The sequence below is a fragment of the Ictidomys tridecemlineatus genome, chromosome 14, assembly GCF_052094955.1.
Source record: "Ictidomys tridecemlineatus isolate mIctTri1 chromosome 14, mIctTri1.hap1, whole genome shotgun sequence".
NCBI classification, from domain to species: domain Eukaryota; kingdom Metazoa; phylum Chordata; class Mammalia; order Rodentia; family Sciuridae; genus Ictidomys; species Ictidomys tridecemlineatus.
Genome location: NC_135490.1, coordinates 45,713,891 through 45,733,735, shown reverse-complemented (window position 1 = coordinate 45,733,735; position 19,845 = coordinate 45,713,891). Strand labels below are relative to the sequence as shown.

General features: G+C 35.8%; 1 pseudogene; it reads right to left on the bottom strand.

Annotated features, from left to right (window-relative positions):
- Nucleotides 1–39: 39 nt before the first annotated feature.
- LOC144370353 (sodium/calcium exchanger 1-like) overlaps nucleotides 40–19,845 on the bottom strand; it is a 34,322-nt pseudogene continuing 14,516 nt past the window's right edge.

Genomic DNA, 19,845 nt, shown 5'->3' with positions numbered 1-19,845 from the left:
TATTCAATGTTGAAATTCAACAATAGCTTTGAAGTGGAAGAAGTAAGAAATAGGTAGAAAGGAAACATAAAGGAAGGACTAGGGGATGTTAGAGGGATGAGGCTTTCCAGGAAACTGAGGCAGCATACAGATACTCCCCACCACCACTCTTCAAACCCTGATTCTTGAGATCAAGTCAGACTTTAGACATGTTGCTCAGAGTCAACAGGCAGGGTTTATTGAAGGGATAGTAAAAGGGAGAGAGTTGGGTCCTCTCTGGAAAGAGAGGGACAGCATGCCTCTCTCCTACACTCCAGATTATTGGGGATCCCATTAAAACTCACCTCTGTTTATGCCTCTGAATTTTTTTTCTATCACATAAGCCAAGGATCCCACTGGTCCTCAGTGGAGTTTTACCTTCTCCCCAGGGAACTCCTCTAGACCCTTCTTCAGAAACACCTCTTCTCCCATGACAGCTTCAGACTAGTAAAAGAATAATCACTGTGCAGGATTCAAAAAGTACAGGACCTATTCACAGAAAGCATTCACACATCCAAAACAAATGTGTCACTAATAATGAATAATGATAGCCATGTCTCTGAAGGAAGAACATGAAAATACAGCATGGAAGTAAAAGTAAACCCCAGCCACACATGTCCTCAAGGAAATAAGCAAAAATCTTTGGTTGTTTTTGAATATTAGACGCAATTATTTTACTTGTTTTAAAATGTCACTTTATTATTATTTGAAAACATATATATATATATTGCACCATATGCTCAAGTTTATTGTACAGCCACAAGTTACACAGGGGAAACTAAGCAGAACACTGTATCAGCTTTCACTAACTCACACCAATTTAGCCAATGATCGATTTGAGAAGAAAACTCATTCTATGTCCCAACTAATGTGGGTGGTAATAAGAGAAGCTAAATAAAGATAATTACTTCCTGTGTTATGTAGGTAGCAAATTATTTTGATATATACAGCTTCTAAGTTACCTTAAGATATTTCCAAGTGTTTCAAAGCTGGTGAGGAAGAGTTTGTATTCATCCTGAAATAAATCATAGAATGGAGTGTTTAACTTCTTTGTACATCCACAGCAGAGACATTCTTTCACACTAACAGAAATACTATTAATCTTTGCTCTTTAGGCTTACTAAATTAATGATTGAAAAGTCAAGGCTCTTCGTCAGAGATTAAAATGCACACACACAGACAGCAGTGACAAAGATGAAGCACTTTATTGCAAGCTGCTGCCAGCTTATATAGGGAAATGAAAGTCAGTTATCCTAAAACAGGAACCCCCTGGGACCAATCATAGTAATTGTTAGGTCATCATCTGAGGTGCATGGGATTCATGGGGGTCATGAGCTGTTCACAAGCCCAGTTGGGTGAGCCAACTGAAAAAATTTTAAAACAACCTGTTATTCGCTCATTGGCAGTTTGCCTGCCGCCATGTTACATTCATGGACCCATTATTAGAAAAAAACAGGGAATCCTCAGGGAAACTCCCAACAATGATTAATTTGATATTAGCTAGGTTTGGTTACATTGTTGTACTGCACTTGATAATAATGACAATGAAGATCAAAGTTTCAATACCTTTTTCAAGAAGTTCATTGAGATAAGAGTTCATAAAAGGAAAAAAATTAAGTGAAAGCAAATACTAACACCAGCTGAAGAGTGAATTTCTATTCAAATTGTATTTTTATGAATGACAGCTCTTAGATAGAAAAACAGATGAGGGAAAAGTTGCTATAGACCAACTTAGTGACTGCTTGGTGGTACGAAACACTTGGCCCTAGGGTAAAAATAATTTTTTTCTTAAAAGAATTTAAAATTATTAGTAATAAAATACTTATTGCATATGATTGAGATCTTTCAAGCCAATAATAAATTCTACCCCCCAAACACATTAATTTTAGAACTCACTAAAGCTAAATATAATGTTTTGTCCATGTTCTAACTTGCATCTAAATGTGCTTCTACTTTGCAAATATATTCTCCAGTTCTGGTCATCACTTGTGCTTATATAACACAAGATATGGCAAGATAAATTTCCATTATTTTTTAAATACAGAAAAATAGACAATTATTTTAAGGAAATATTTATCATTGCTTAATGAGAACAGCAGTTAAAAAAACTATTGACGTCTCTATTTCTAGAGTACAACATGATGTAATTGAACAAAATAGGGATAATTAAAAGTCATCCCTAGGTCTTGAGAAACTGTGAATAAATTACACATTCTACCAGAAGATTCACCACCCTGCAGGCATAGAAACTACAACTTGCTCTCTATGCTGCTTTTATTAAAAAATTAATTTCTGTTAAAACAAACAAACAAACAAACAAAAAACTCAAGAAAGCTTTAAAAGGTTTTCAATAAATTGAATACCTTATGAAAATACCTTTTTGCCGTAATTCTGATAACTGAGACTGGTTTTACACATTATCTTGTTTAAACTGAGGTACCACCCATGGGAGTAGCATCATGCTACTGCTAAAAGTAATCTTGGGAGCTACCTGAAGAGTATTGATCCCATGAATTTCTCATGGGATGGAAATGGGGATTCAGGATCCTGTCTGTAATGAAAATGATCTTGACCCCTTATTGCAACAATTTTAGAAATATAAGAAAAAAACATATTGGAGGAAAATAAATTCATAACTAAAGACTCCACTCTAAGAACATACTATTAATAAGGTAATAGTCTTTCAACTAAAATGCTTTCTTTAAGTTAACTATAAATAATATCCAGATGAAATCAATGGGCTAGAAGTGCTTTGGAAATGATTTCCAACTTCATATGACTTTAACTATCATGATATTGAGCTGAAATTAAACTATTACACACACTAAAAGATATTTGTTAATACATAATTCATTTTTATATAGGTTGGCTTAAAGGATTTCTTGTAGAACTTAAAAAATTAAAGTAATAAATATATATTACTTTATACTTTAATAAATATATGTGGATTAAATATAAGGAAAAATTAATCACATGTACCCAATTTTCATGTTAAAATATTGTACCATTATCATTACAGGAAAATTTTCTCCCCAGAGCTGGGGACTGAACTCAAGGCCTCATGCATGCTAAGCACATGCTCAACCACTCAGCTAAACCTAAACACCCAGTTTCCAGGAAAGAATTCTGGTGGTATCATAAATTTTTTTGAAAAGTTCAACTATGTAATAGATATTCAAATCCAAATTCAGGTAATTGCAAAGCTTTCAGTGGCTTTAAAAGTAAATTGTAGTGTAGTGTGTATTAAATAAATACCTGTATAAAAAATGTGGATGCTAAGGTCCAAATTTAGATTTCTTTAAAAAAACAATGAACAGTAAAACCTCAAATACTAAATCAGAAATGGTAATTGTAATAGATACTATTTTATATAAAGTAGGAACTGAGGCACTACCTATCTTACGTACAATGAATAAAAACCATCATGTGAAATTTCATTATTTAAATATCCAAAACAGGGCAATGTATGTGTATTAACGTGTCTGAATTTATTTATAAAGAGAAGACCGACAAATATTGCTCTCAATTTTGTGGTTAGACGGAAGTCACTGGGTACATTCAGCAGAAGTCTTAGAATTTTATTCCTCATGAAGGGAATTTAAATCTGTAATCAAGTTTGTAATCCTAACAATCCAGGATGTAGTATAACTTAAAAATCACAGATATGTTTCTGAGTTTCACTCACCATTTTCATGCAGTTGAAGCTGTTCTCTTTCTTGTTCTTGAGGTGGTTGAACGTTTTAAAAAGTCCATCCTGTACATTACAAAACCCAAAATAGCCAGCAACACAATCCTGCCAGAACTGCTAAAATGATTACCCACACAGTCATAGGCATGGGGCTGAATGCTTCAGGTGACATTAGTGGTAACTAATGTGGAATTGAAGATATCCTCAATTGCAAGGATTTTGTAAGGAAATTCTATGACATTAAATGAAGCAGATGACTTCAGAGAATATGAATGATTCTGGTATTTCTTATTTACAAAAGTGTCTCAGTCCATAGTAAAGACAGGATTGAACTCGTGCCTCTGTCTAGTTGCCTAACTTAAGACAATCCTCAGGCACTGGGCAATTCCACAATCCAAAGTGTGAACATCTCTTTCACTGAAGGCAAGATCTTGCTTTGTGATGAGATGGTTCTGGTCACCTTGCCCAGCAAATGTATCATTCTTCTTAGTTGTTTGTAAAGATGAGATCTTGATTCTTAAAGGGTTGATCTCCATATCTGAAGTACAATTCACTGGCCCATCAATGTCATAATGAAGAATGTACAACAAAGTGTTGTTGTTATGTTTATAAGGCCACTGAAGATTTAGCATGGCTTTGCTGAATGAACTTGAACCATTGTTCTCAACTCCTAAATGTGCTGAACAACTGGTCTAACATCTTGTCTTCAGTCTTGGATTTCTCCATGTGCTCCCAATTTGGAATAGGAAGAAAGACATGATCAGGACTTGAGACTCCTCTTATCTCAACAGCAGCTATAACAGCAAGGTCAACTCTGTAAGATACAACTGGGCTTACTTTATCAAAAAGATTAGAACTTTGAATTTGTAAATAAAATTTCACAATCTCTGTGATTTCTGGTGAGCACTTAATCAAAGACCAGCTAAGAGTTGAGTTCCAGCCTTCATTGGGTTTCCTAGGTCACATAGCACTTGGCGGGTTTGGCTTTCTGTCTAAAATGCACAAGAATGTCCTGCTAATGCGTCACTGTTCCAGACAACCCTGATGAAATCAGCCTGTGGTGGCATGGAAATGCTGAGCTCAGCTTCATAGCCACCTTCTCCTTGATTCTGAGTTTAACAATCAATGTGAGAGGGTTGTCATCTCCAATATAGATCTTCTTTTGATCACTATGTACAGAAACTTCCAGTTTGGGTTTACAGACATTGGCTTCACCACAGTCAAGTACAAAATGAGCCTGTCCACTGATGTTGGCAGGAGTGAACTGGTTAAGGATGGGTCACAAGTCTTTGGCATCAGCAGCTGTTCTATAATCCAATTGATGCGTCATAAAAATAGTAATTGGGGTAAGTTTGTCTCTAAATTCAGATTCATCTGCAGATATGCTATCAGCTCTTTCACACTGCATCTGCACCCTCTAGAAATTGTCATGTTCTTGGAGTGACCTGGGAACCTGCTATGGAGAAACAGTGCTTGCTGAATTGATCCTTTTTGCTTGAGTATATACAAAAGAAGCTTCATCTGGAAGTTAAGTTTCCTTGGAAATGCTCCTTTGCCATCTGCCTTTAAGCAAAACCTGACATTAAAAAAGGAAACTTTGAGAGTTGTCCCAGGCAATGAGCAGGTTTTATTGTCCTGATTTTAAATGCTAGGGTATACTTGAAGGCCAGCATTTATGGTGATAACAGGTCTGGTCCTGAATAAGACAGCTCTACACAAAAAGCTCTTACAATGAAGTCTGGATATGCATTCTTGTCTCTGTCTGTGGCTTCCTTCATGGAATAGCCAAAGCTTGGCGGCATCCTCTGTGCAGCCCACTGCCCTTCAAGGATGAGATGGCACCGTGTTCAAGCCTGTTGATTTTCTATTGAAGATATAAACAATTCCTTTTTTATCTTCATACCCATTTGGAGCAGTGATTGCAATATCATTGACACCATCCTGGTCCAGATCTCCCAAAGGAGCTATGGCATTACCAAACTGTGCCAAGACCTCAAACCCATTCAGCTTTGTAGTATGGAATTCTCCTGAAGCTTTCTGAAGAGACACAGAGATCTACCCCACCATTTGGAGTTTGCCTAAAAAAACATCTGCATAATCATCCCCATTAACGCCAGTGGCAGCTACAGAAAATCCGAAATATGCAGCCATCTGCTCACCAGTAAAATTGTGCAAGGAAGACATGTTTTTCCCATCATAAAAAAAAACCACTCCCAGAGTCCTTGCTGCTTTTGGAACTCCTGAAACAAAGACATTTATGCCATTACAATTGAAATATCTGACAGCCACTGAATAACCCAACTAACTGTTATCAAAAATTTCTTGTGGATTCTGAGTGGCTAACTGATTATTATACTTGATGCTATGAACATTGGGGTCATATTTAGATAAGATTTCTGCCACTTGATCCCAAATGAGCTGACATTGTTAATAAAAACTACCAGGGCCACCAAGAAGTACTCTGTCAGCTTTAGTAAAATCAATGCTGAATCCTCCTTGAAAAAAAAATCCCTGTCCATCAGCATCAATATTTTTTGACTTGCATGGAGCATACTCAACAGTCTTAGGTCCATCTTGAAGAAAGAAAATTACAACAGGCTCTCTCTCCTGTTTCAGCTCAGTCCTCCAGTGGTACAAGGGAGCACAGGCCAAAAATTTATCCTGTTTTGACCTCACAGATGCTCCAAACCACTGGCGGGATTTAAACTCTTATGGATCATCCTTGGCATAATCTCTATTGCCTGTTGCATCAAATTCAGTTGGTTGGCACTGGTGGCTAGAAGACCAGTCACATTTGAGGACTTGCCTTCCTTCTACAACCCCGAGCTGGGTAGTGTTTGCTTAGGGAGTTTCCACCAGAAAAAACATCCTGGAAGAAGGTGCTGGGCATGAAGAAATCCACAGCTTAAGCCAAGTAACTTCCTTCTGAGCCAAGAGTACTCTGCAGAACTGTTCACATCTAAGTTGAAGGTGCTGCAGAGGCAGCAGTAGTCCAGAAACAGAAGCAGGAGGAGGCAGGGGCCAATGTGCACCGCCGCTGCACCTGAGAATCAATGGCCAAGTGCGCCCAGGATGCCAAGCCTGGAGCGGCTGCCCCTCCCGGGACACATGGTGCCAGGGGCCCGCCGCTTGTGCGAGCCCTAACTTGTGGGCTCTCTTCCCAGGTAGCCTGGGACAGCTCTGGGAGAGGCAGGAGGGCTGTTTCCTAGAGGCTGCCCTGGAAGGGAGGCGCAGGGTGCATGAGGTGGGGACAGTAGCGCGGGTGCCCCTCGCCTCCTCTGAGCTCCGTTCAATGCAACATCACGGGCTGGGGACTCTAAAATATATTTTAAAATATAACTTTTCATAAGTTTAACATGATCCTAGATTTGCAGATTCACTGGCATTTAATAGGGAATATTAACCTTAGACTATGAAGATAAAGTAAATTCATGAATTTTAACCTGCTTCTCTACAGCTTTCTCACTTGTCATTCATTAGTGGATGAAAGCCTTCTCTGAACACATTCTGACAACAAATCTTTTTTTTTTTTTTGACTGGTCATGTGTCTTTTAGAGTCAAACCTTGCACAACTTTTATTCATTCTCACTTACAAACACTAATATCCCATCCATACTTTCTCTGTAATTCATTGGTTTTACTATGGCTTCAAGAATTGTTACATCTTTTCTTTTCCTTTTCTTTTTTGGCAGTCTATATGGTGATCTGAAAAGAACATGTTAAGACATGATTTTATGCAATAGCTATCAAATATGTAAACTTCAGTATTCCAAGAGCTTGTGCACAACAAGGAAAGAAATTCAAGAAATATTTAATGAAATTAATGTATCGGCATTTCCCTCCTGGTCTTCTGTGTCCTGTGCTCATTAAAATGGAGAATATGGACTGTAGGGGCCATTGGTCTGCTTTAGGGTGATGTTTCTTGCATTTTCATAATCTAAAAGTAGAACTAAAGCATCTCAGCAACTTCAAGCTGGCACAAGTACATTGCTTTCAACCCGAAATGCATAATTAACCAGAAAGCTAGTTGTTGACAGCTAAACTGACTGTTCAAAAAAGGCCTCATTGCAGTTCTAATGAATGCTGAAAAGTAGGGTGTCACAGTGATTTTTTTTTTTTTAACAGAGAAGCTATATCCACGAAACTGACAAAGGCTCATTTTTCAAAGCTGATGAAAGCTTAAGGGAAATAACAATTATGTCTGTTGTCAAGTACTTGTATCCAAGAGGGTATTTATGATCCCATGGAAATTCTATAATTTACTAAACCACTAAGCAGGTCCATGCTATTCGCCCTCCCCAATCCCACAGAAAGCATCTTATCTCAACGGAGAATTGGAGTCAATGATGTAAATTAAGTAGTTCTCATAAGGAAGACAGGAGAAAAATGCTATAAAAGCATGCTTCCCAATTTCCAACAGAAATACCCAATAATTGGATAGGATACCAAATTTCACAGCACAAATGAATCTCCTGGTTACAGAATGAGAAATTTACCCAAGCAGGATTAGTGGCTTATAGTTAAGATGGGCTATTATGTCTACTCTTGCTAACAGCAATTTCACAAGAAAAATTAAAATAAATATGGGAAACATTATGAATCAAAGCCAAGGAATGCCTTAAATATAGATTTCTTCAGGAATGTGCATGAATATTACCACATCTTTAAATGGTAATTTTAAGAGATTGTCTTCAAAATACATGGATGACTCATGATGTAATAATTGCCCTCTTTCCAGCACCTTCTACAAATTAGAATTCTTGGGAGATCCCATGTACTAATCTGCCTCCCAATTACAAGTAGCTTTTTTTTTTTTTTTTTTTTTTCTGGTACTGGGAATTGAACCCTAGGGGCACTTAACTACTGAACCACATCCCCAGCCCTTTTAAAAATATTTTATTTAGAGACAGGGTATCACAATTTGCTTAGGGTCTCACTAAGTTGCTGAGGCAGGCTTTGAACTCTTGATCCTTCTTTCTCAGCCTCCAGAGCCACTGGTATTACAGGCGTGCACAACTGTGCCTGCCTCAAGAAGAAGGAAGTTCACCTTTTCACATTTGTAGTGCAGTGCTTACTCTGTCAAGTCTATGGTTGATCTGGACATGTTTCTTTTTTAGAAAAGTTAGAACAAGAAGAATGAGGTTATTCTTCAAATGACTTTGATGAAATGCAGTCTTTATACTTGAGCTAATAACTCTTTTATTTCTTCATTGTCTTCCTTCCCTCCTTTTCTCCTTTCTTCCTTCTTTCCTCCCATCCTTTCTCCCTCCCTCTCTTCCTTCTTTCCTTCCTTCCTTTTTTCCTTCTGTGGTTAATCCATGAAAAACTCCAGCTATGTCATTCTAATTGTACTAACAACTTGAAATCCAGTTTAAATTTCCATAAATTTGCCTTATTCCTTGAAAATAATTAGCATGAGTTTTATTTATTTATTTAAAAATTTTAATCTTTATTTAACTTATTTATTTATATGTGGTGCTGAGGATCAAACCCAGGGCCTCAGTCATGCTAGATGAGTGCTCTACCACTGAGCCACAACCTCAGCCCACAGCATGAGTTTTAAAAATCTGTTTGTCAGATCTTTATAGACTTAATAAACTTATAAAGATCATTTTATATAATGTGCATACATAGCATTACTGTATGCTATTCATATATCCATTCTCTTTCTGTAACACCAAGTTTCTAGATGTTTCCCACTCATGAAAAAAAGCAGTTTATACTGAATTCATCTATTGTCAGTCCCTTTACAAAGTATGCACAAACACAAATATATACATGCACACACACAGAAGTTCTAGTTTTTAAATTTCATATTCCTTAAAAACTCATACATGTAAGACAAAGATTATGCTAAATATAATCTTTCTCTAGAGCATTTCCCCTTTGACAGGCAATGGAAAAGTAACAGAAAATATCACTGTTCTTGGAGCTGTGGGCTTCCTTAGACTTTCTAATTCTTCATGAATGCACAGCTATTTTTCTAAGGTGGTAGAATGTCCCCTGTGCAAACTTAACAGATAAGTGGATACAGAAATAGAGCTATAAATGTCTTACAGCTTTTCAGTAATGGCAGCTGAGAGCTAGAAAGGATGACAACACATGGTCTGCAGTGAGGGCTTAGTGCAGATGCTAGTAAGCTGGGGGCTAGCAGAGTGGAATCTCTCTCCAGTCTGACTGATAAAATCAGCATGGTGAAGCTACAGGAAAGCCATAGCCCTCTGCTATCCTGAGCCATGTGTGTGGTGCTGAGGACTTGACCATGAGGACAGCTGGAATGCTTCTATATTTGCACCCAAGCCTAAAATTTAACCATCATCAGCACATCATGTTAGTTTCAAGCCAAAGCATTTTGTGGGACCCTTCTCTGAATAATACAGCCTTCCAACTTACCACCTGGGATTTGAATAGTGACCATAATCCTCACATCCATGTCACATGCTGACTGCATGTGCATAAAACAGGAATAAGACAATCTTCCGAGTGTTTTGTTCTCTCAATTTCTTTCCCATTGACTTGTTATTTTGTGAGGACAGCAAAGAGTAGACTGAGGATTAGGGTAAGTGAGTTCTAGGCCCAGTTCTGCCTCTTCTTAACTGTGTGATCTTAGTAAGTCACTTGCAACTTTCCTGTGGACAGTTTCCTTATCTGTGACATTAGACATTTAATTAAATGTGCGGGGCTGGGGATGTGGCTCAAGCGGTAGCGCGCTCACCTGGCATGCATGCGGCCCGGGTTCGATCCTTAGCACCACATACAAACGAAGATGTTGTGTCCGCTGAGAACTAAGAAAAAATAAATAAATATTAAAATTCTCTCTCTCTGTCCCCCTCTCTCTCTCACTCTCTCTTTAAAAAAATAAATAAATAAATAAAAATAAAATGTGAGATACTTCTTCAAATTTCAGATTTTTCTTCTTTATTGGTAGTTTTCTCTTTGTACCTGTGTCCATTTCTCCATTTTTATTTTATGAATTTTTAATCCTTCACCTCCGACCTTCAAAAGTTCCCTGTCCTGGGGAAATATGACCCCTCTATACTTGGAGCCTCTGTAGCTCTCAGCACATTGCATTTGGATCACTCTTCCTGTATAGTCAATTTCTTTCAACAATGACTTTTTGTATCTTATTTATAATATGTTTCCAAGTTCTTGGCACTTAGCCATGCATTCAATGAATATCTTTGGAATACCTGACCTTCCTAGCCTTCTCTTGGAGAGCCCCTTTAGGCAAAGGCAGAGGTCAAGAGGAGTCTAAGTTTGTTTCAGGCTAACTGTTCACAGGCTAGCGTTCAGACTTAGACATCTGAGTTAGTCATTACAATTACCTGTGAACACTCCTAACCAGTTTGCATTTATTCATTTACAAATGTGGGCATTCACACACTATTATGTCAAGATCCAAGGAATATATTCCAAAGATAATAACGTCCAAAATATGTTATCTCATAACAATTGAATAGTTTTCTATTACACTAGACTGTATATTTGGTCATGGAACAAGCCATATTTTCTTCAGCCCTCTATGGCTCCTTCTTTATCTCCTTCCTCTGCCCCAGTTCCTAATGAAGTTTGAGGAATCAAACCTGGTTTAATACATTTTTACCAAAAGTTAGTTTAAAGTTGAACAACATCAGATCCAATCTCCTCAAAAGTCTTTATTCTGTGTAATTCTCTTTATATAAAAACATGCAGGTGCCCATTTTAGCCTATCAGTCTCAACTCATCAATATGCTCTTTTAGAGTGTGGATATCTTCTTTGCATACTTCATAGATTCACACCCAAAGCCCAATTTAGAAGCACTAAGTGGAGAGATTCTCTGCTTTATTTTTTTACATTTCTCTTCTGAAGCCCCAGGAATGTTGGCACTTAAGACACCCTTTTTACACAAGGAACACAATAAAGCAGTCCAATAGCCTGAATCTGGGTAAAACAGGATGGCTTTGGGAAGAAGTGGAGTAAGAAGTTACATGGCCCAGCTGAAGAAACTAAAACTACAATGACAGCTTTTACTTAACAAGCCACTGCACATTGAAGCATGCCTCCACACTCATAAAAGTGTGAGCTCCTACCCAAGGCCTATATTTTGAAGTGGCTCTAATATATATATTTAAAATTCATGAGCTTGATCAAGTTTTAGCATACAAATTATTTCTTGGACATGACCAGCTCAGTCTGCTATGCTGAAAGATTTGACATTGGAGCAAATTTTAACAGCAGTATTAAATTAAAAGATATTAATATAAGGAATAATTCATAGTCTTAGAATCATAAAGAAAAACATTTTCTTGATGATTAATCTACAACTACCCAAAAATGAAAGAAAACATTATATGCTTGAAATCAGAGTTAATGATTACATTTAAGCATCATTTTGATATTGTCATGAATACATCAATTTTAGAAAGGCCTGTAAAATTATGCTTTTTCATAGTCATTTATATCTTTGAGACCCTGAGTCAAGAATACAAGTACTTGCTGGGTGCAGTGACGCACACCTATAATCCCAGCAACTAGGGAGGCTGAGGCAGAAGAATAACAAATTCAAGGCCAGCCTCAGCAAATTAATGAGGCCCTAAGCAACTCTCAGTGAGACCGTGTCTCAAAATAAAAAAATAAAAATGGCTCGGATGGGCTCAGTGATTAAGCACCCCTGGATTCAATCCCCAATACAAAAAAAAAAAAAAAAAAAAAAAAGCATATAAGTTACTTTCCTCAGAGGGAAAAGATTTTCCTGCAATGGTCATATTGGTACATTTCTTTCTTTCTTTTTTTTTGGTGTTGAAACTTTAAAAATTTTTTTTATTTATTTTAATTAGTTACATATGATAGTACAATGACCTTGACATATCATACATTTGAATCAGATGGAATATAATATCTCATTTTTCTATTACATTTCTTATATTTAGTTGAAAGTCTATTTGTTGTCTCAAATACCACCCCAACATATTTTGCTAAAAGGATATATTTTGAATTTTTTTCAAACAAGAAAAATACATGCAGATTTGGGTTTCAGAAACACACACTGGGAGAGTTTCTGTCCTGCTTTATAGTAAAAAAATAGTGGAATTTTAGGTCCTTTGTCCAGAAAAAAATTTCATGCTTGAAAATTGTTGAAATAAAGCTGCTGGTCAGAAATAAATTTGAACCCCAAAGGTTTCTGAATTTACAAATCTTTAGAAACATGCACACAAAACATCACACCTGTGCTTCCATTTATCAAGAGAGTGTATATAGTCACCCAAACTCTTACCACATAAATCCCACCTACTCTTCATTCTGCTGAAAACAGTTGCAGATGCTGGCATATCACAAGGCTAGAGAGTAAAAGGAATAAGAGAAATAGGATGCTCAAGTTTGGGGAAATAATTACTATAGAAGTCTTCTTGCTCAAAATACAATGGAAATTATGAATTCCAGTACTAAAGGATACACTATTATCAGTCTAAAAAAGGAGGAAGAAGTAGTGAGGGTATAGTCATGTGTATATGGTCATCTTGCTTCTGCTTTGCTTTCAATCTCATAACTACCTATTTATTAATGGTGTTTTTCCATATGGCCCATGACCATGCCACTGAAAATGGAGTTTCATGAACTACTTAAAAAAATAGTGTGCTGGATGCAAAGGCACAAGCCTGTAATCCAATGGCTTGAGGGGCTGAGGCAGCAGGATCACAAGTACAAAGACAGCCTCAGCAACTTAGAGAGGCCCTAAGCAACTTAGCAAGACCCTGTCTCAAAATAAAACAAAAAAGGGGCCAGGGATGTTGTCCAGTGGTTAAGCACCCTAGATTAAATCACTGGTAAATAATAATAACATAATTATAAAATTTTAAAAATAGTGTGGTGAATTAAAGCAACCATGAACTTAGAGTGGGAGGAGGAAAGGGGAGGGCAAAGGAAAGAAAGAACAGAAAAAAGAAGGAGGTAACCTCTGGAAGCAAATATCAGAGAATGCCTAATATATAAAACCTTTCTAATTTAACTTCCCAATAATCATGGGACAAAAGGTAGAATAGGTCCTTCTTCTCACTAAAGCTTTATGCAAATAAAAATATTAGAGATGATTTGTTATGTTTTTATAGTATTCCTATGAGATGCATGATATAATGAAAAATTCAGACCATCAGAATATTAAATTATTTTGACTTAGAAAATACCAGAAAAACATTTCAATTTGAATTCTTATTGGTCAAGATAGATGGAAGCCAACATCCAGTACTGGTAATCACACTGAAAGTAATTTGACTTGTTTTATATTAAAAACTTTCTACATGGGAACTATCAAGAGGCCCATATAGTCAACCTAGAGTTAATGTATGTATTACAGAAAGGAAGAAATTTTGCAGATGTTTACTTGCAAATACAGATATGAGAAAATAATGTGAGATCTTCCTACTATACAAATATTGTCATCATCATAATTCCACATGGCATTTTAATACATGTCTTCTCACCCTTTGAACTCACTCACATATCACTGTGGATGTATGACAATAATGATAACACATTGTACACCATTTGCTAATTGCCAAAGCATTTTTACTTACCTTATCTTATGATGCTCATCATGGCACTTTGAGAACTATTTTCATCATTTTTCAGAAAAGTACATAGGATTTTAAGAACACATAACTAAATTACTCCTGATCATAAAGCTAGTAAATGGGATTCAAACGAGATTTTCAATCCCAGGAATGTGCCCTTTCTACAATTTTGTAATACATGCAAACTTGATAAATTATTTTGAAATTTTGTTGTTATTTTGCAACTGGATTTGTTTCAGGGATCAAACTGAAATTGTTTGGCTTTACGACTTTTGAAAATGAATAACCAGGCCAGATATTATCATATGAAAAATTTAAAAATAATTATTACCTATGGTCCTGAACATCTCTTCAAAAGAGCATTTTATTAAGAGTTTTGAATAATAATAGTTCTCATTGGACTCCAAACACACTTCAAAAGTAACAGATTTATATTACAATAATGATTGACATAATACTTTGCATACAGTAGACAATAAATACTATCAAAAAATTTTAAAGGATGCATTTTCACATATAAGCAATGGTAAGGTTTCCTAAAAAGTATGCATTCTCATCATAAAATTACATACAGAAATTAGGGATGTAAATTGATACAGATTCTCCTAAAATAGCTTTGTGAAGTTTTGTCTATATATTTTGGTCTATCCATTTCAATTTAAATGTTTAGCTTAAATAACTAAACTAAGATGTAAACCAAGATTTTTCTACTTTCCCCCAAATTTTTGACATTAATTATTTATCAATTAATAGAAATAGAATATAAATAAATAGAAAAACAATATCAAAACAAAAAGAAGTATTAGGATGCTTATTAAATAAATATACTGTAGTTTTTACAATGGAATATTATTCAGATAGCAAGATTTTATTTCAAAAAGCTTTACTTATGTGTTCAAGTCTTTTTATACAGACCTACCCAGAAAAAGGAAGATCAAAATGAAAACTGAATATACTAAAATGTAAAAGATGACAATTTCTTGTTGGTAAAACTACTTAAAATTTTCTTCTCATCTTTAAAAAATATTTTGAAAGAAACACTTAGGATATTTTAAAATCACTATATTTTCTTGAAGAAGGTGGTATTAGAAACTATCACTGAGGTACATCCTCAACTCTATTTATTATTTTTATTTTGAGACAGGGTCTTGTTAAGTTGCCAAGGCTGGCCTCAAACTTGTGGTCCTCCTGCCTCTGCCTCCAGAGTCACTGGGATTACATATGTGTGGCACCATGTCCTGCTAATATCACTATTTTAAAAAATGGTCAAAATTAATTTAGTTTTTACCATATATCAGGCATAGATATAACTTTTTTACACATATTATCTAATTTAGTTTTTATAAAAAACATTTAAAATTAAAAGTAAAAAAAATGTAAATAAACCTGTTTAAGGCCATGCACTTGACAAAATAGAAGATCAGAGAGGCTAACATCTTTAAATATTTAAAGCACTATTATTTTATTTTCTGACACAGATTTGTCAATTGCTAGATATTTGAGTTGAATTAGAATGTGCATTTGAACTTGAGGAAAGAAGCTGACTGATGTTATCAACCTAAATGTATTCAAGAAGCAGCTACATAACCTAGATTTTAACACAATGAAACTTCTTGCATGGAGATATAATTCTACTTAATGCATATACATATTTGATATCTCTATCTAAAATCTATAAAAAATTTAGACAGGATCATGTTTATCTAGAGATTTCTTTGTGGAGGAGGGTATGGGGAATGAGAGAACATGTTGTAAATATCCAGGTTGGTCTTAATTATGAAAAATGATTATTATTTTCAGACAGCTCAGATGAGATTTCCACATATTTTTCACAAATTTCAAAAATATTTAATTATGTACTAAAAAAAACACTGTCCCGAGGCACAGTGGCACATGTCTGTAATCCCAGTGGTTTGGGAGGCTGAGGCAGGAAGATGACAAGTTCAAAACCAGCCTCAGCAACTTAGAAAGGCCCTCGTTAATTTAGGGTGAGTGTAAGCAACTTTGTGAGATCCTGTCTCCAATAAAAAAAAATCAATAAATAGGCTCTAAATGTGGTTCAGTAGTTAAGCACCCCTCAGGGGACTCAATTCCTGGTGTCAAAAGAGAGGAAAAAAAATAGTTTTAATTAGTTTTAGAAAGTAACTGTGGGCAATAACAATTACAACTAACAAGTACTTACTGTAAGGCAGGTACTAGATTAATGAATTTAATTCTTTGAAATTGGAAACAGAGAGGTTAAATAAGTTGTTTGAATTTATGGAGTTTATGAGATAGAATGGGGATTTAAGCCCAGGCTTGTCTGGTTCCAAAAGTCTTTAACCCATATGTTATATACAAATGGTATCTCTGGGTGGCTGCAATATCTGCCATAGAGGGCATCCACTAGGGAAGTGCTGAACACTGACTACAAGGGCTATCATTTGTGAATATCTACTGTTGACTCTTAGTCTATGTCAACATTGGGCAAGCAGCCCATTTAAGATGAACATATCAGAACCACTAATAGACTGATTGGAAAAAAATATAGATATATTGATATAGATACATATATATCTAATATATATAATTCCAATCAAGCTAGCATTGAGATAGATACATAAAATAAGCATAAAGGACTTGCCACAGATCCAGGCCCATTTCCAAATGTCTCAAGGGCTTCATATATAAGAATTAATCATTGGGTTAATAACTACATAATCAAAAATAGACTAATCTAAAAGTTTATAGTTTACAATGACCTTGGGAGTTATGGACTATTAAGAAAGAAGTCCATTCCTTAAAGGAATTTAAATCTGTAAAATATAGTTCAATTACTCAAACAACTAACTTTATAGGATATTTAGCTCTAGATATTGCCAGATAAATATTTTCACTTAATGTACTTTACATTATTATTATATTTATGTCTAAACTTATATTTGTTATTATATTACTGTTACATTGTAATAATAGTTTTCAATTATATTATACTATGTATGTGTAGGTCAAATAAATCACTTCCTATAAATGTATCAGTTTAATAACATCTCAGAACTCATCCATATAGAAGTCCTTTTTTTCATACTAAAAACATCTCTAAAGATCTCCACCTCTAATCTCCTGTCTTTCTTTGGTAATCTCTCTGGTTTCCTTCAATATCAGGTTGGGAAAATTCTGAGATGCTGAGCCACCTGGGCCTGAGACCTTGGCTTATCAAATTCCTGGCTACATTTTCTATAATAGCTTCTTTTTTTTTTTTTGATGCTCCATAAAATCATATTATTTGGAGACAGGATTCAGAAGTGAGTGACTTACACTTCCCCTGGTAACACACAGAATTAGGAAATGAAGTAGAGAATGAAAACTTTCCCTATGTCTCATTCCTCACTGTTGATTATTGCTATGAAAAATGAATCAGATTCGAATTGTTCCCAAACTCTATTCTTCTGTTCTCCATTACAGAAGGCCGCCAAACTGTGTCCTGAGCCATCTGGGATAAAGATAGGGTTGAGGGAAAGGGTCAGGAGTCCCGAGGCTCTCTTCCTGGGAAGAGCAGGGACATGCTGTTGCAGTGCCAGAGGTGGCCAATCAGGGTGCTGACAGCTCACAGTCATTCCTTCTCAGCCTGAACACCAGCGGTAAGAGCCCCAGGAGGAAACACTAAGAGATGCCAAAGGAGGCTTAGAGAACAGCAGAGCATATAGGCATCCGCCTATTGTGTGAGTGGATGCTTGTTCACCTGTTTTCTCCAGTAGAAATGAGCCTCTCTTTGGCAAGGACTGTCTTAGTCTTCACTGCCACCCTAGTACTCACAAGGGACTTGACATAGCCTGGATGACCTTAGGACATAGAAGAAGGCAGGAATCAGGAGCTGGGCTCCAGTCCTACAGAATCCCACAAGCTACTTTCAGGCTCCTCAAACACACTTGGGCACATCCATGATTTCAATAAAGAAGCAGTTTCAGTGAATCCCATTTCAATTTCTTTACTCTCCTACTGTTTTCTGTTTGCTTGAGCAAAAATCTGTACTAATTCCAGTCTCCACTTCATTTTAGTAATAGCTGAAATGTAGTCAGGGCTACAAATTCTTTGTCTGTGTCTGTCCACTCTGTCTGCCTCCTTCCCTCCTCCCTCCACTCCTCTCTGGCCATGCCCTCTCCCTCCTAGGATCCCTCCCTCCACCACCCCACTTTCTCACTTTCCTACTCCCTCAGTTTCTCTCTTTCTCCCTTTTTCTTTCTTTCTCTCCAAATATACAAATCCCAGTCACACATTTATATACAGTAAAGTGAACAGCTCATTTTAAAACATTATTGGCAAGTTAAGATGGTAATGCTCAGTGAGCAAGAAGGAAAGTTGTTCTTACAGCTTTGGGAATTGTCCTTTTTTATTGCACCCTAAGACTAAACTGGACATCAACATCACTTAATTTAACTTTCCCATTTTTTTCTTTGGTAAATAAGAAGTGTGATTTGTGTGTGTGCGCGCATGCATGGTATGTAAGAGAAATGTTCCTTATTGAAGAAGCATATTGGGTTTATTTTAAAAGTTACAATTATAACATATAAAATACTTAAAAAGTTATAATGTATAAAATATATTAAAAGTTATAAAAAATTATAACAAAGTTAGGAGGGCATATAGATGGAGTTGAAACTTGGATATGGAATCTTTATCTTCAAGTAGTCTGTAAAAATTTATAAAATGTTATAATTAATCATATTTACAAATAATGCTAATGGGCTTACTCCACCAGACCAAAAATTTGCCTACGAAAGTTAAAAATATTGAATACAATAAAACTAGTTTCTTCAAAAACAAATATTTTAATATTTTACAGACAAACTTGCACTGATTTTTACAAAGTGTATGCAATGCAAAATGTCATTTCATAGTGATCTGATTTTAGGTAGGATTTTTTTTCTGCTTGCTTTTCTTGTCCATGAATGTAATTCAGAAGCAAGAGTGACCTGAAATTGACTTTTTAAAAAATGTTACCTAAAAATTCCCTTTGCTGTAATGCTTAGAATTGAAGGTTTGTATCAGATAAACTTCCCAAGGGTCACTTATTCTAGGAAAGTCTTGCAATCAATAATTCTTACTATTAATCACCTCCAGGGTCATAAAACACATTTTTAAAACTTTTTCATAGTGATAACACAAGATAACAACCATCCCCAATACTAATTCTCTGTTGCTATTAATTTACACTGCCTTGTAACAGAGTTAAAAAAAAGATAGGCCAAGAAAGTACTATTTCAAGTGTGGAAATTTAATTTCCATATGAGGAAATTAAGTGCTCCAGGGCCAGAGCAGGCAATGTCAGAAAGCTCACAATAATGAAGTTTCTTTTTAAAATTTAGGTATAAGAGGAAATGCATACTGTGAGGGAGGAAAGAATAGATGCTAATTGGATGGGCCAGGTACAAGGAGGGATTATAACATTCTACATTATTTTCCTTTTCCAACTCAGTTCATCATGGCTTTTCTAGGCTAATAGAGACTGGGCATTGAGAGTGTGATGTACTTGATATATGTTCAAGAATTCTAGAAAAGATAAATCACCACTCTTGGTTTATATTTTCTGAGCCACATCAGTCATAGCAACA